The sequence below is a fragment of the Hyaena hyaena genome, unplaced genomic scaffold, assembly GCF_003009895.1.
Source record: "Hyaena hyaena isolate Hyena2069 unplaced genomic scaffold, ASM300989v1 scaffold_671, whole genome shotgun sequence".
NCBI lineage: Eukaryota > Metazoa > Chordata > Mammalia > Carnivora > Hyaenidae > Hyaena > Hyaena hyaena.
In genome coordinates this window covers 523,146-540,511 of record NW_024081302.1, presented here as the reverse complement: position 1 = coordinate 540,511, position 17,366 = coordinate 523,146, and the positions used below count along the sequence as shown (strand labels likewise).

General features: G+C 41.5%; 1 long non-coding RNA gene across 1 annotated transcript in view; it reads left to right on the top strand.

Moving 5' to 3' along the window:
• The window catches only part of LOC120220110, an 82,398-nt gene that overhangs the window by 11,270 nt on the left and 53,762 nt on the right, over window positions 1–17,366 (top strand). The window lies entirely within an intron of this gene.

Sequence of the window (17,366 nt, the reverse complement as noted above, 5' to 3'; positions counted from 1 at the left end):
TTTTATTATAGTGTATTGTCAAGTTGGTTTCCATATAGCACCCAGTGCTCATCCCAACAAGTGCCCTCCTCCATGCCCATCACCCAATTTCCCCTCTACCCCACCCCAGAATTCTTATGTTTTGACTAGTGATTTACACAAAGAAAACCCAGATTTTAGGGTTAGTGAAAAGGCCTGCCTCAGAGTTCCAAGACCTCTTACAGAACTTGGTCCATTATGGACATGTTTTAAATGGAGGCTATTATCACTATAGTCATATATATATATATATATACATACATACATATATATGTACACATACACACACATACATACACACATATATGTGGATATATGTATATGTACATGTATACATCCTATATATGTATACTTCATATATAATATATTATTACCAAATACTTTTTATAAGACTCTACAATTTAGAAGTTCCTACTACATATATGCATATTCCTGAGCATAAGAATCTTTCGTGTTAAGAACCCCATATCTTCTGTACTTCCTATCAATTTCCAAAGGAAAAAAATTATACTGCATGTTTTTCTCCTATGTCCAAATTTATTTTACTGAAATAAATGGAGGATGGATGGTAGCATTAGTATTTTTGTCTTTCTTAATAACTGAATCATATTTTCAAATGATTGATCTGATTCACCAACAGATGATTTGATTTGAAATATTGTTTGAAAATACCTAATGGCTGTATAACAGAATGTTTAACCACGCTTCGTAGACCTCTCCCAATTTTTAAGCTTCAAGATGTTGAAAACCTTTATATCCTCTGCTACTGTTTAATCTAATCACTTAGAAGTTAGAAATTGTTCTTGGCTGTGAGTAACAGAAACCAGAAAAACAGAAGCTTAAACAAATGAAGGTTTTTATTTCTTCACATTATGTGATGTCTGGAGCTAGGCATTATGGGTTTGTTATGGTAGGTCCCCGCTCCGAATGTAATCCAGGCCCCGTCTGTGCTTCCGCTCAGCTGTCCTAAATGGATGCTTATTGCCTCCTGAGCCTAAGCGCACTGCGCCACCTCTGACATTACAGCTCCTCTTTAAGAAGAAAGGAAGAGGAGTAAGGGCAGAGGAAAATATTTGTTAGCTGTGTCTGTGCTGCCACTTTTAAAGAGGTTTCCTCTGAGTCCCAACCAGTGACATCCATTTATGTCATTGGTCAGGATACCTGGTGGCTTCTGTCTGCAAGGGGATACTGTTAAGAAATTTAATGAGTTAGTTTGGGTTTTTTTTTGGTCGAGCACTTGGTGTCCCAAATGGAAGAAGGTTAGAATGGAGAAAATCATGAATTTTTGCCATGTAGAGCATAGACAAAAATTCGTATTATTGAAAGAAGAAAGGGAATTTGGACTGTTTGAACTGGCAAGCAGGAAAACAAACTATTTCAACATACATCAGTGGTAGAATTGGATACTATAAAACACTGCGACAATACAATAGTATTCCCTTGACACTAAAATGTTATAAAAATCTTTGGAATTATTCAAACAGGAAGTTACAAATACATTACATTGGCAGAGCTGGCTTATAACTAAAATGGTCAAAATCTCTTGTACCTTTTGTGAGTTCCTTGTTAACTGTCCATCCTCATTAAGTACAGATTTTGAAAGATAAGTATTTATATACTCATTTTTTTTCTAAAGCAAAGATAAATATTAGTATTCTAATTCTTATGGGCATTTATATGTCAATAAACCAGATTGTCTTATGAAAAAAAAGTGATAATAGATTGGAAAACATGAAAAATTTCAGTACTGAGATGTGTGCTCTATAAAACTTGAATATACAATTTCTTGAACAGGAGAACAGTTGATCTAGCTGTGAATAATCTTTTTGGTACAAACTCGGGACAATCAAATAGTTTGTTTTTGCCTACTGAGGAGACAGCTTAATTTCAGTGGAGTACAATTTTGGGGGTAGGGAGATGGTGAATGAAATTGTAAATACTCCTACTTCATCACCAATAATCATTCAGCATGTCATCAACAACAACAAAAATCTCTACAAGATGTCATTTTCCACACCTACTAAAATATAGCTAGTCTGTTGACAAGCATGTAAAAAATATCTGTGTCTTTCGCTGCAAAATGGGACAAACAATTGTACCTACAGTTGTACTTATTGAGTTGTAGAAATTAGAAGAGTTAGTATGTGAAAATCACATAGAATGGTATTGGTACATAGTAAATGCTACATGAGTTTGCTATTAGTTATTAAAGCAGATCCCAAAATAGGGTTAAGAGCATCCGTTCTTTGGATGGATTTAGTGTGTGGCCTATCAACTGGTGATTTACTCTTCCTGGTGAGGCTGAGGAATGGTGGTTTAAAATTAAATTCTACCTCCCTGTGTTTTTGTTGGCAATGATAAGGTCATTTCACTTTTATCCGCTGTGGGTCTAAGCAGGATTGTTGGAAAAGGATCGAAGGACGGAGTTACATTTACTGAGTTACTAGGAATTAGCTTTCCTCATTGGACCCTCCATTTCCTCTACTTATTTATAAAGCCTCTATTATCTTTGTTGGTTATAACTTTTCTTTCTTTCTTTCTTTCTTTTTTTTTTTTTTTGCCTCTAAGTTTCAAGGCTAAAATTCCCTGCTAAATGTGCTAAAGAGAAAGAAGTCACTGCTTCCAAATGTGTGCTATACTCTTAAGCTCTCAAGCTACAGGGAGGCTGCTATTGCAGTAGATGTTGGTGATTGTTGGACAGCAATATCTTAACAGAAGCAAAATTATAATAAGGAAAGTACGAAAGGACATGGAATAAAATGTCACATTTCATAATATGCTCTCTCTATTCTGTACAAAGTGTCCAAGTTCTGGCAAAGACCTTTAGGATGGTTGAGGGAAGCCCTGTGTTTAGAGAACTGGGGCCAAGTCTCAGTTCTGTCTCTTACTGGTTATGTCACCTTTAAGGAACTTGGCATCCAGGAGGATTTACGCTTGACAGGGGTCCACCAAGCTTCTGTAACAAACAGCACCCCAAAGACATTGGCTTAAACAAAGTAGATGCTTATTTCCTTCTCTGCAGAAGCCCAAAGATAGGAATTCCATGTCTGGGTTTAAGGCATCAGTTTTTGTTATGGCCAGCGGGGAGGAAGCAAAGGGCCAGGAGCATTCACTTAGTCTGTTGAAGCGAAAACCACATTCCATTGGCCTTAACCAGTGGCCTCATGCTAATATGATAGAGATCTGTAGCTAAGAAGCCATGTGACCAGGTAAAACACTATTACTGTGAAAGGGGAGGATGGATATGGAAGGATAACTAATGATATGCTTTATCTGCTCCACCTACCTCACAGTATTTTGGAGAAGATAAAATCAGAACCCAATAGATAATGCACAGGACTGATTTTAATCACATTTTTGTAATATTACCAATATGCTGTGTGAGCATTCCACTCACTGATTGTTGTAGGTAGGAAGGCATGAGCTCAAACAAGGAGGTTGAGTTTAAAGGGATCTGTAATTCCTCTGCATAATTGTATAAAGGGTATTTTGGGGGGCGGGTTGGGAAAATTTTATAGATTAGGTTGGCTTTGGTAAGGTGAATTTTGTTTCTTCTTGACAGCATGCATATATGTATTTCTTAAAGGTGACCGAGAGATATACAGGAGTAGAGATAGAGAATACAGAGATTTAGCTTCACCTTACACTTACAGAGTCACCCTGTAGTAAACAGGATATGGAGCCCTGGAGCCCGGCCCAAACTGTCTTCGTGTCTCCTGTTCTGCAGTGCGATATTCTCAGAGTGATGCTGTGGATTATTTATCATATGAATCATCCTGACATGGATGCATATAGGTCTGTGTGTGTGTGTGTGTGTGTGTGTGTGTGTGTGTGCGCATTGGGGAGCAACGTGGTGTAGTTGGGACAAATTCTACAGTAAATATAATTAATCTATGGAAGGGGGTCCTTATTCATACAGTGAAGGATTATGGAGGGAGATCTCTCTGAAGTCTTCAAGAGACAGAAAGAAGACTAGGAACTGGATTGTGTCCACGAGGAAACCTCTATCATGAGTTTAACGTCCTCTTTCCTTGGACTCTGGGAACAGTTGTACTCAGCATCCAGTTGTATATATACGCCCTCTAATATATATCCCCCACTCTTCATTATAGTCTGTTCACATAGTAGCCTTGTGTTAACAGTGACATAGGGAGTTAAGGAATGATGTGGCACTGGGTAGCCTGGTTCTCTGTGACCTCATCCTTGGAGGCTAGCATCACCAATGGCTGTATTATTGCAAAGAAAAAGAGTAGTCCTCTACCTCCCCTAGATCCTCTAGTTTCTCTACTAGTTCTAGTAGAACTAGTTCTAGTTCCTCTAGTCAAGTAGAGTAGAGACACAGGTTATAGCCACGTGGCTTCTAGAAAGGAAATGAGACAAACCTCAGATTTAAAGATAAATACCTATTTATCTAAAACAAAATGGGGGCATCTATCATATATAGGTTGGAAGGGTAAGTGTAAATGTTAAAAGAAAGGGTCAAACCAGCTTACTAGAGGGAGGAGATACTTCCAGGGAGCAGACACCTAGGTTATAAACACAGTTTGACAAGACATCATGGCAAGTCTAGGGTGGCTAAGTGAGCACACTGGGGACTTTCTGATCCTGGAGTCCAGGTTACACTGGAGGAGATGTGTTAGATGAAGCACACCTGTGATTTAGGAAGAAAACAAGGACCTGGGGTAGACCCCATGGGCAGAGAGCAAGTAGCACAGGAGTGTCTGAGCAGAAGTGGGCAGTCAGGAGGGAGCAGCGATCACATTGTGAGCTCTGCCTTTTTACCGATGCACAGTCATGTGTGACATTTTAGAGGAATGTACCTTCAAAAACTTGTGGTCTCAAAAGTGAATGGAAATATTTTTTTGGTTGAAAATTTTCCTTTTTGCCTGTGAATTGGCATCCCTTGATTATGGAGTAGAGAGAAAACTTTTTCAACAATACTTAGATCTCCTCTGGCTTTACAGGTGATAAATAGCCCACTTACGTATATTCTTTATGTTCCCTGTAAGAGAACATCCTTGACTCCTGCCATCCAGCAAGTGTTTCCCAAACGTCCCTGATTAAAAGAATCACCTAGGTTCATCCCAAGCCAATTTAATAAGAATCTGCAAAAAAGGGAATCTAAGAATCTGCATTAATTTTTTTTTTTGGTTTAAGTTTATTTATTTACTTTGAGAGAGAGAGAGAGAGAGGAAGCACACAAGTGGCAGAGAGGCAGAGAGAGAGGGACAGAGAGAATCCACAGCAGGCTCTGCACTGTCAGTGGGGAGCCAGATGCAGGGCTCGAACTCACAAACTATGAGATCATGATTTTAGCCAAAACCAAGAGTCAGATGCTTAACCGACAGAGCCACCTTGGCACCCCTAGGGATCTGCATTTTTAACAAGGGTTCCTGTTAGCCAGGCACATCTGGGAAAGAGGGTATTCTCTCAGTGTTGGTGGCACACTTAGAATGTTGGGGTGGTTTTGGGTCCAGTCACTGGGTGTAAGTGGGTGGGATGTGTGATGAGACTGGAAACCAGGCAGAGAAATGAAAGCTAAACAGAGATAGGGAATGTAGAAATCCAAAATGTAGTAGAACCACATGAGTGAGTTACCTAGTTCTTCACCTTTGACATTTGCTTTCTGGGTTTCTTTTCTTCATATATAAAACAAGGGCTACCCTACTTGTAGAGCTCTGTTGGGAAGAGACCCTTAGGCTCATCACAGTCTCTGCAAACGAAGCAGATCTACTTGGATTTGCTTTACTCACTGGGCTTCCATACTACATTTCATTTAAATAAAGTGTTAAGTACAGTCTTTGCAAAGTTTGAAAACTGCCACACTAAATGATTTCTAAGGTCCTTACAGCTCTAGGATAGTAAACATTCACGTAGCAGCAATGCCAGCAACACACATCATTAGCACAGAAAAGAGTACCAGGGGCTTAGGATGCAGGCCACATTTTAAGGCCTAGTTGTTGGTTTTTTGTTTGTCTTTTTGTTTTAATATTAACTCCTGCTGTTCAAGCCCCCTGGCTTCTTTGTTGTGGGCTGACATCTAACTGGAGTGGAAATAATCGTGGTATCTCCATGAATGTAGCAACTCAACTCAAAGACAAAAATCTACCCCAAAGATTGTTTATCAGTGTGTAAACAAAATAATGACTGGTTAATTGCCTGAATTTCCCCCCTTTGCACTAGTTATTTTAGAAGCAAGTAGTTACAATCCAATGTAAGCTGTGTTGAGGGCATATGACTGCTGTGCTTTCCAAAACAGATGTAGCCAGCTTCAAGCCAGGTGCCTTGTGGGAGAGCTTGTCCAGAGTTTAGAGATGCCACTTTCCCTACCTGGGCATTGCATGCTAGTACATCTTAGAAACAGGTGTCTGTTTACAAATTAATATAACTTCTGCCTTGCTACTCATGCTTCAACCCAGGGGAAAAGATTGCTAATTATATGTGGCAAAATTTGGATTCAAGTCCAGCTCTGTGCTCACTGTGCACGTTGGACAAGATCACCTGTCTTATCTAAAGTGAGGGATAATAATATCTACTTCGCAGCACTGTGAGGATTAACTAAGATAATGTATATGGAAGCATTTTGTAACTCGCATTTATCATGACAAATAATGGCACAATATTCAAGCAAGAAGCACTGGGGAAGAAAACACTATTAAGTTCACAAGCTAGACTAATGCTTTTAGGTATAATCAGACATCATGTGTTAATTAACACATCCATTCATTCGTTCATTCACTCACTACTTCCTGCCTGTATAGCACCAATCCCTGTGAGAAATAAGAAATAAACAAAGAGGGCATAGTTAGGTAAAAAATACATTTAGGGTTTGATGATCATGCAGTTCAATGTCCTTTGAGCCAGTACTGTGTTCCTCCCTGTGGGAACGTACCCTGTTAAACCCTGTGTCTCCAGTGGAGGGGCACAGAGTCACGGAAGGTGGAATGTGGCTCTGTAAATCTGAAAAACCCAGAGGACATCCATAACTGGCCCCCAACTTGGCAAGTGAATGTTGATTGAACCCAGATTTTAAGTTAAGAGATTTCATGTTAAGGCCACTTTCCAAAATGTTCATTGTAACCACACTCAGGAATGTCTTGCCTGGATGCTCAAGAGTCTCTCAAGTGCCCTGAGTAAAGTGCACAGTATCTCTTCAGGGCTGAGCCCAATTTGGCCTTTCGTAGTAGAATGACTAGACCAGCAGAGTGATGGTCCCCAGAGCTCTTATCCCCTAAAATTAAAGGAAAAATGACCTTTGAAGTAAAAGAATAAAGCTGGTGTGCCTCCAATGAATATGTTCTTTTAAATAGTAGTAGAAAATACAAGTGACTTAGTATGTATATGTATGGTTGTGTTGAGAAAAGATGCAAGATGAAATAGCTTTAGGTATCAGACATGGATGGATTCAAGCTGCCTGTTGGAGTTAACTGGGCCACCATGCCCTTTGGTTTCCCTGTGTCACCTTATATCATGATGCACTCAGGATTAGTCTCCCACATACCCATCCTGTAGCTCAGTGCTTTTACTTACACATGGCTAATCCTGAACTTGCTTTTCTTGCTTTCAATAAATGTCAATAAAAACAAATGTAAGCTTGGCCTTAGATAATCCCTCATAGGAAGGCTGAAATTGGATAGTACCTACTAGAGTTGTCCTGTCTGACTGTAACCCTTTTCTTTTTAACGTTTCCCTTCTCTCAGAAAATGGTGACCGTGAAGATGATAGTTTTTTCTTCTGCTGAGTGTTCCTCTCCCCTCCCCCCTTCCCTCTTTCTGAAGGGCTCTTAGGTCATACAAGAGCACCGCACATATTTTGCAATCTGAAGAGATCAAGCAAGGACAGAGGGCGAGGTTTCCTGCTTGGGGAACCCTCCAGTGCCACCAGCCTTCCGTCTGAGCCTCCATAAGACCTTCTTGAGGCCTCCTGCCATTTTCTGTGCCATTGACTTTGATTAGATCCAGTGACTCCTAGTGGGGGAGGCCCTTCGTGTGTGTTTTTCCTCTCTGTGTTAGAAAGACTACCAGGCAGCACGCGGTGTTGAAGTGGGTGCCTTGTGGTCTGTTACTAAATGATTCCTCAGGGAAAGGCCATTTCCTTTTTCATAGACTTGGGAGGCAAAGTCCTCTTGCTCTGGGCAAGTGTTACCCATGCCTTTGGTGTCACCTGTGCCTTTGTTCTATGCTGTTCTGTAATCTCCCTTCGTTGTTTATCTAGCTGTGTTTTTATAGCTCTTAGATAGAGACTAAATGTATATGTCATTTGCTGTTTGTTCTTCAACACTGTATTAGTATAACATGGGTACTACTCTCTTTAAAATATATATATATATATATATTTTAATAGGCTAGATAGACTTACAGTTGCATAAATGTTATATGAAAAGCTTATGGAACTTGTTTAGGGATCACGCATTTCTTATAACTAATCTCTGTCATTAATTACAAATCTTGTACTAATTCTAAGACTAAGGTTATCCTGAACACACTGTGATGACCACCTCCCTCATGTCATAATAATAATGACAGCTAACACTGGCTCAAGATACAGTGATTTAGAAAGTACTTTCCTATAAATTACCCATTATGTTCCTCATACCAGTATCAATGTCATTTTATGGATAGAAGCCCCGAGGTTTGGTGAGGGTAAGACATTTGCCCAGGATCACCAAGGGGTCCATGAGGAGCCAGGATGCGAGGCCAGGCTTCTGACTGTACAGCCATGGGGCTGCACAACCCCTACAAGTTTCCAACGCTTCTCCAAGAGACTGGCTCCAAGAGGAGCCAGTCAATACTGTGTGGTGATACACTTACCAGAGTAGACATCAAGGCACTGTGATTTGGTTATAATTTTGCTGCCTGTACTTGTGTGATCCTGAGGATTTCTTAACTCATCTGGGCCTCAGGTTCCTCATTTCTAATAGGAAGAGCTTGACCAGACGAGCGTCTGTCAGCGAGATGTCTTCATGTAGGCATTTCAAAGGTTTTGCAAGTGCGTGACTGATGGCATGGAGGCAAAGGCTGACCTGTGACCATTCTTAACTCCTGTTTTCAAATTTCTGAGTTCACATAAAGAGCATCTTAGTTCAGCTGTCCTAAGTGTGAATTTAAAATGTATCATTGGAGAAACCAGACTGCTATACAGAGCCAACAGATGTTGAACACTAGTTCTGTAAACTTTATCCCTCACATGATTTGGAACACAAAACAATTAAAGTTGAAGAGGCCAAGGATGGATGGGGGTTGGAAGATTTTTTTGTTTTAAGAGAGAGTTGTCAATATTCTGTCAGTATTGTTTACCCAGGGAGGGGGTAAAAGTGGGTGCTTTTCCCTCACCCTGTGATCAGTGAGCAGGGTTTCAGGGAGATCACTTGGAGTACTTGCTTTGTACCTCCTGCAGTTTGGGGAGACTCCTGGGACCTCTATTTGACTTTACCCTCAGAGACCTAGCACAGTGGCTGGCTGAAGCACTCCAGGTAGAGAGGAGGGTGTGGTTTAGGATGTGGCTGCTCTTCCTTGAGTGAGACACGAGAAGTACATCTTCTTGTGGACCAGATGAAGGTAAGAAAGAAAGAGCTAGCTTGGGGTTGCCTTAGATTCTGCATGAAAGAGCTACCTAGGGATAGCAAGGCAACCTCAGTAGAAGAGCCTGGAGGTATGAATTGATGGAAGATTCATTAGCCGTCGGTCTAAAGACATTGACTTGGGGCGCCTGGAGGCTCAGTTGGTTGAGCGTCCAACTTCAGCACTATGGTTTATGAGTTCAAGCCCCACATCAGGCTCTGTGCTGACAGCTGTCTGGAGCTGCTTTGGATTCTGTCTCCCTCTCCCTCTGCCCCTCCCCCACTCACTCTCTGTCTCCCCTCCAAAATAAATAAACATTAAAAAATATTAAAGACATTGACTGGGTACACCTGGTGGCTCAGTCAGCTAAGCATCCCACTCTTGATTTGGGCTCAGGTCATGATCTTATGGTTCAAGCCCTGCATTGGGCTCTTTGCTGATGGCATGGAGACTGGTTGGGATTCTCTCTCACCCTCTCTCTCTTTATCCCTCCCCTCCCCCTAAGTGAATAAATAAAGTTAAAAAAATAAAGACATTAGGGGTCCCTGGGTGTCTCAGCCTGGTAAGCGTTCGCCTTCGGCTCACATCATGATCTCAGGTCTTTGTTAGTTCAAACCCTGTGTCATGCTCTGTGCTGACAGCTCAGAGCCTGGAGCCTGCTTTAGATTCTCTCTCTCTCTCTTAACAATAAATAAACATTAAAAAATTAAAAAAAAGACATTGACTTGCCTTTGTCATGGGAACAGCAAATGCAAGTTCACAGAAGTGAGAGTCTTCCAAGAACTTATGACAACACCTCAAGAGAGAAAGAGGCAACTTTACATACTTACTGGGCCCATCAGGGTACCTGTTGAGTAAAACTTTTCTTGCCCCTTGGCCTCTCCCCTTTCTCTTGATCCTTTAGTCCTGGAACTGTCAGAAACTTCATTAAGCTGGGGGCTTCATTTAGCTGGCAGCAAACCAGATAGAAGAAAATGGGAAGATTGGAAGCTAAAGAATTAGCCTATCTGAATCTCTCTGCTACTGGAGCTTGGCCTAAAGCAGGAGGGAAAAGCATAAACTTTGAAGGGCATTCAGAATTTTGGTTAGACTGGACTCATCAGACTAATTACTGACCTGAAATTGTTTGGAGGAATGCAGTGAGCAGAAGACTTTCTTTTTTTCTTGGTTAACTCTGGGAAGGACCAGAAAAGGCTGGCTCTATATTGCATCCAAAGGAAACGGAACACCAGCCCCAAAGAATGGACATGGGCTGAGGGGCAGTGGGAAGAAAGGAATAAAGTCATTTTCTGTTACTTTTCATGGGCCCTGAATATCAAACATAATGGTTAAATTTATACACTAAAAATAATACTATGTTTTTGTTGTTCCCAATAAATTGATTTGAAAAAGTTCTTCAATTTCAAAAACTTGAGAATCGTTAAAGCTCAGTGATGTTGAAAGCCACTTCCAACACTGGCATCAATACCAGTTAGTACAGAGTGGAAAAAACGTGGCAGAATGTTCTTCCCCCCCCCCCCACCCCCGCTTCCCCATTGTGCTCATAATCATTTAGATCTTTTGGCATGAAATTAAAGGAACTGTAAATGTTTCCTTCTTCATGGAGAGAGGATATAATGTTGATCCCGGTCCCTACCCACCCCCCCACCCTCCCCACAAACACACAGACAATAGTAAACCCTACTTTTAGATTAAGGGGAGAGTGGAAGAGGAAATAAAGAAAATGAGTGGAAGGAGTAACAAAAATGAGGTTAAGGAACGGGAAAGGAAAGAGAAAATGGAAGGAAAGGTTACTGTGGGCGCAGAGCAGCCTTCTTGACCAGAAGGGAAGGGAGCGAGAGCCTCCTGAGGAAGAACCTCCATGCCTCATCAAGTACAGACTCCCACAGGCCGACTTCTCTCGCTCTGCCCCTCCCACTCCCTGGGGCATATGGGGACAGCTGCTTGAACGAGCCTGCCCACAATTACAAACATGTCCCCTGGCCTTGCACAATTACATTGATACTCACCTACCACCATTTCAATGCCTTTCCTCTTCTGACTTCCTCCTGGGGGTCTTACCAGTGTCTCTTCCCCAGGGCTCATTCCTCATCTGGTGGGACTGAGTGATACAGGGCCACCTATAGCCACAGGATATAATGTAGTGCATTTTCTACAGTATTGGTTCTATTGCTTCTAAGCAATTCAGGACAGTTTTATGTGAAAGCAAACCCGGGCATATGATGGTGTATGGTGTGTATAATTTGTATGAATGCCAAATCCAACAGGAGACTTGATTTAAATATTGGGCTGTGAGCTGCTTCAGGCTTAGTTCACTCAGATCCCCAGGGTTCCTAGTTCACCCTGCTCTGCTATTAGAGGTGTTTTCTTGGAAGTGCTTCAGAAAATTTGGCCTAATTTGTTTCTCTTCTCAGGAGCATCTGTATTGGGAATAGCAAAAAGTATTCAAGAACCAAAGAAACGGCATTTTAATGGCACTTTAACGGTCTGACCCCTGATTTCAACAGAAAAATGCCTATGGTATCATCAAGAGGCAATCAGAATTTTTGAGCAACATGACTTAGTCAGTTGCCAGACTGATTTGACATAATTTTAGCCCAAAGCAATCAGATGTTATAATTAACTTGTATAAATAAATATATGGTACATATAAAATTGTATTTAGAGGTCTGAAAATATTTAAAATAGCACCAGGGTGTCTTGCTAACTTCACAGATCCCTAAGCATCCAGGTATTACAGACGAAGATGTATAATAGGCCATTTTACAGATGCTATTATTGTGTTTACATACATACATTGCTTCTGTATTCAAAGTCCTATTAATCTAAAGATGACTTTATGTTAGGTAACCCTCAAGATCACACAGAGTGATAATATATTACAAAAACTATGAGAAAGTTAGAAAATCATGAAGCATGACCAACTGTTTACTCTATAAGCAGAAATTTTAATTACCAGTTAATTGACTATAAGGACTTCAGAAGAATCACATTCATGAGTTGTGTTTTATAGACGATATAGTACTTCTGTGTTAATCATATCATCTAATTCTCTCAGCAGTCAGGTGCTGCTGTTTCCAGTAGACAGTGTGGCCTGAAGAGTTCCACAGTACATCATGTTTGGGACCTTTCGGTTGCAAATGTGGAAAACCCAAAACTATCTTATATAAAAAAGGCAACTGATTGGAAGAATAATGGTGTGGTTTTTCTGTTGTTGTTGTTGTTTTCTTCCACAGACTTCTAGAAAGCATTGAATGATCAAGACCCAGGGAGAGCCAGAGGTATAGCTGTGCTATAAATACTTCAAGCCAGGGACTAGAAGTCAGTCAGTATTCTTCTCAGTCTCATGGGCTTCTCTGGATGTTGACTTCATTCTGCTTCATTTTAGACTAGCTTTCTCCACTTGGTGGAAGACATGTTTACCAAAAGTAACTGAGTTTTATATCTAAGTGTGGAGCTCCTGGAGAGAGATTAGTTCAACTTGCACTTCATTTGAGGGCCACAAGCCACAAAGGACTGTGGCTCAGCTTAAGTCTGGTGCTAGCCCGGGGGTGAATGAACACTAGCCAGGGAGCCAGGCCCTAATGTATACCTATGGTGGCTCCTGTGGCAAAAGGTATGTGTGGAGGGGTTGTGAGAATATAGGTGGGGAGGTGGGGGAGACCAGTTCTTGGAAAAGATGTGCTGGGCAGAAAATCCTATAGGTTCATACTCTGTTCTATGCACTGGTGGCCTGTCAGCAGAACCCTCAAGCCCACAGTAGCTGAAGGTGTACTCAACTCCATCCAGAGAGTGGTTGTACATTAATGGAAACTCCATGCATCATTACTTTCGAGGAGGCCAGATCTTCCCCATCTCACACCACAGAGAATGTAAGCCATGGTCTGTCTGTTCAAGCTTGGGGTCCACATGGTGGGGTTTTGTTCCGGAGCTCCTAGCTTAAAGGTAAAACTGATTAGAAAAGAGCTATGAGAAAATAACTAATAACCTGGAGGAAGAGAGGCCACCTCTCTGCCTGGACTATTTCCTTATATGACAAGTATCAGTGAGACAAGGAGGAGAGTTTTGTCTGGACTTGAAACTCCCAACTACTTAGCCATTCCAGGAAGATCTGTCTACAGATGTTTCAGCCTTTCTTTCCATGGGGAAGAGGCAGAGAAAAAGCTGGGAGAAAAATCCCCCACAATTCTAGGAATTAAAAAAACGGAATGTTTGGGTGAGAATTGCTTGATTCCCAGGCAGGAGTCAGGGGTGGCCAGGCCTAGACAACTGCGAAGGAGTGTACAATGCTAGAACCAGAGATCTGTTCTTTGGAACTGAGCAACTTGTGCTGTCACAGTTTTCTGTGATCATTTCCTTTTATTTCTCTTAATATTTATAGGGCACCTGGGTGGCTCCGTCGGTTAAGCGTTGACTTTGGCTCAGCTCATTCTCACAGCTCATGAGTTCGAGCCCCACATCCGGCTCTCTACTGTCAGCACAGAGCCTGTTTCATATTCTCTGCCTCCTTCTTTCTGTACCTCCTCCATGCTCTCTCTCTCTCTCAAAAAAGTAAACATAAAAAATTTTTTTTCTCTGAAGCAAGGACATATTTCAACTGTGTTAGAAGAAACTTCCAGTGCATCCTGCATGTCCCCAAACCCTCTGACTTTCTGTGTCCACACTTTATGGGACGAGCGTAATAGCCATGGGATGTTTCAAGATGGATCTGGAATAACAGTGAGAAAATTCCAAGGGCTAAGAGAAATTCCCCTCTTTTGTGGTTGGTAATGATGATACTGGGAGGAAGCTATACTAGGTGTTTAGAAGCTGTGATGATCAATTTTGTGTGTCAACTAGGCTGGGCCACGGAGCCCAGGGAGTTGGTAAAACATCATTCTGGATGTTTCTGTGAAGGTGTTTTTGGATGAGATTAGCATTTAAATTGGTGGACTTTGAGTAAAGCAGATTACCCTCTCTGATGAGGGTGGGCCTTATTCAATTGTTTGAAAGCCTGACTAGAACAAAGACTGGTCTCCCCTGAGCTAGAAGAAATTGTACCAGCAAACTGCCTTTGGACTCTTTCCTGGATCTGTGGCCAGCCCTACAGATTTTGGGCTTACCAAGCTTCCACAACTGCATGAGCTAGTTCCTTAAAATAAATCTCTTTCTCTATCTATATATATACACACATACATATGTCCTGTTAAATCTGTTTCTGTGGAGAACCCTAATTAATACAGAAGCTATTCCTACAACCAAACTTTACACAGAGATTGCCCACTCAGAGCTCTTCTTAAATCACAGAAGCTGTTGCTGTACAGAGCCCTATCCTCGAAGAGTGTAACAAGAGGGAAGTTAATTTCACTAATATCAGTCACTGTTCATTATTTGTTGAGGGGCCTCTTTCTGCCAACTGTTAAAGCCCAGGGAGGTAGAATTCGGATGTGTATGGATGAGAGTGAAGGGGGTTCTATTAATAGAGCAACATGTGCTGGGAGCACATAGAGGTATATAAGGATGTGAGAGGGAGTGGGCAAGAGGGGTAAGTACCCAGGAAATATCAAGGGAATTATAGAAATATTATGTTGAAAAAAATTTGGCCTTGGTTGCCAGCCTAAGGAGTTAGGTATCCAGGCAAATAGAATCCAGTGACGATTTTTGAGTGAAGGAATGAAGTATTTGGAGGAGAGGAAGCAAGCAGTGCAATACTGAGTGACTTGGAAGGAAAAGACTGGGACTAAGGAATCCATTTGGAAAGTGATTAGAATTATCTCCACATTAATTCCTTTATTCTTTTATTCACTGGACATTTATGGATCCCCTGTAGTGCCAGGCATTGTACATCTTAAAAAGAAATGGTGACTGCGTCTCTGAAGAGTCCACCATTCTGTGGAGAGATGTAGATGGCAGAAGAAATGTAAGCAAATGCTGTGGAAGTATTTCCGAGTCTTTAGTATTTATGCCTGAAGACTGGCCCACATTGGTTTTGACACAGAACTGAGAGTTCAAAGGTTTTTCAGGGTGCCTAATAGAGTGGGACAAAGTACTTTTGTACCTTGCTCTTACACTGTCTTGTGATAACAGAAAACAAAAGTCCAAGTTGAAGGGGGAGAAATAATTCCGGTAATTATGAACCTGATATAAATATATCTTGTCAGCTCCTCAGGGAAAGAGAATTTGCTGTCTAGGCTGACTCAGGATTAGGCCCAGAGCAGGAGAGAATGCCCTTATACCTGGTAAACTCCGTGCTTATGATTCAGAGGATGGACTCTGTGAACATAAAAGATTGGACTTGGACCTGTAGCCAGAAAACAGTATTTTCTTATCTTTAATCTCCACGAAGCATATGTTTATTCTTCTCTAACAAAAGCCAAGCCTACGGTACACTGCCTATTTTATTAAGGATTTATTCCTCTTTGGACAGCTGTGCGCCCTATAAATGCCCTCCTCCAAAGGCGACAGGCAGAGGAGGAATGCGCACCCTCTGAGAGCTGGCCTGTAAAGCATTTCTGTGGCCCAGCGATGTAAGCAGAGTTACACCCTGGAGTGCCACGGTTCAGTGAAGGCCCAGGAGGGGTGTTCATTTTGCTCACTTATTCGCCTGGAAAGGCTCAGCACTATCTCACAAACCTGGTTTCTGAGAGGTCAGGCAACCTAATTGCACTTTGCAACTTGGTAAGTGATATAGTCTAAGGCCTCATAAAAACTAGTCCAGACACGTGCTACAGAGCTGATACCATGAAATGAGAGAATGAGTAGAGGCTCCCTTTTGATGTGAGTCCAGGGTGGGCTAAGGTGTGCCTAGGAGAAAGAGGCTCTTTTACTACTTTTCTTTGTGCAGTTGCCATGCTCAACTCCCCTGGAAGGGCCCTCATACTCCCACCATAGACTCTTTCTAGAGGTTTCTAGAGTGTCCCCCAATTTGCTCCTTCCTCCAATTAAATGAAATAATTAATTATCTTGAAACTAGTAACAGCTACCATTTACTGAGGACCTAAGGTGTGCCAATTTGTCTACACATGCTGTGTGTTTAATTCTTCCCATCACATACCACACTCAGTAGTATTATCACCAGAGAATCAGAAAGAGGGACTCGCCAAAGGCACAGAACTAGATAATGAAGGAGTCTGCATACAGATCTAGGTCCACCTACTGCCACTGTCCACACTTATACAAATTCTACTTTATTTAAGGCAATATCTGGGTCATTTTTACTTATTTGCTGTGGAGGTCAAAGGCAGGTCCTACAGTTATACATGTTTTAAGTGGAAGGAGGTAAGATGTCTAAATTCCTTCCTTCTAAGGATTCTCTGGCTTTTTCCATTGAGACAGAATAAAGGGAAAAGTACATGAGAAAATTTTGGGTCATCCTTTTTGAGCATTGTGTCAATATTTTTTGTAAAGTTTAAGCTTCTGCACGGCAAAGGAAACAATCCACAAAACTAATAGGCAACTGAAGGAATGGGAAAAGATAGTTGCAAATGACATATCAGTTAAAGGGTTAGTATCCAAAATCTATAAGGAACTCACCAAACTCCATACCCGAGAAACAAACAATCCAGTGAAGAAATGGGCAGAAGACATGAACAGACACTTCTCCAAAGAGGACATCCGGATGGCCAACAGACATATGAAACGATGCTCAGCATCCCTTCTCATCAGGGAAATACAAATCAAAACCACACTGAGATACCACCTCATGCCGGTCAGAGGGGCTAAAATGAGCAAATCAGAGGACTCTAGATGCTGGCGAGGATGTGGAGAAACGGGCACCCTCCTACACTGTTGGTGGGAATGTAAACTGGT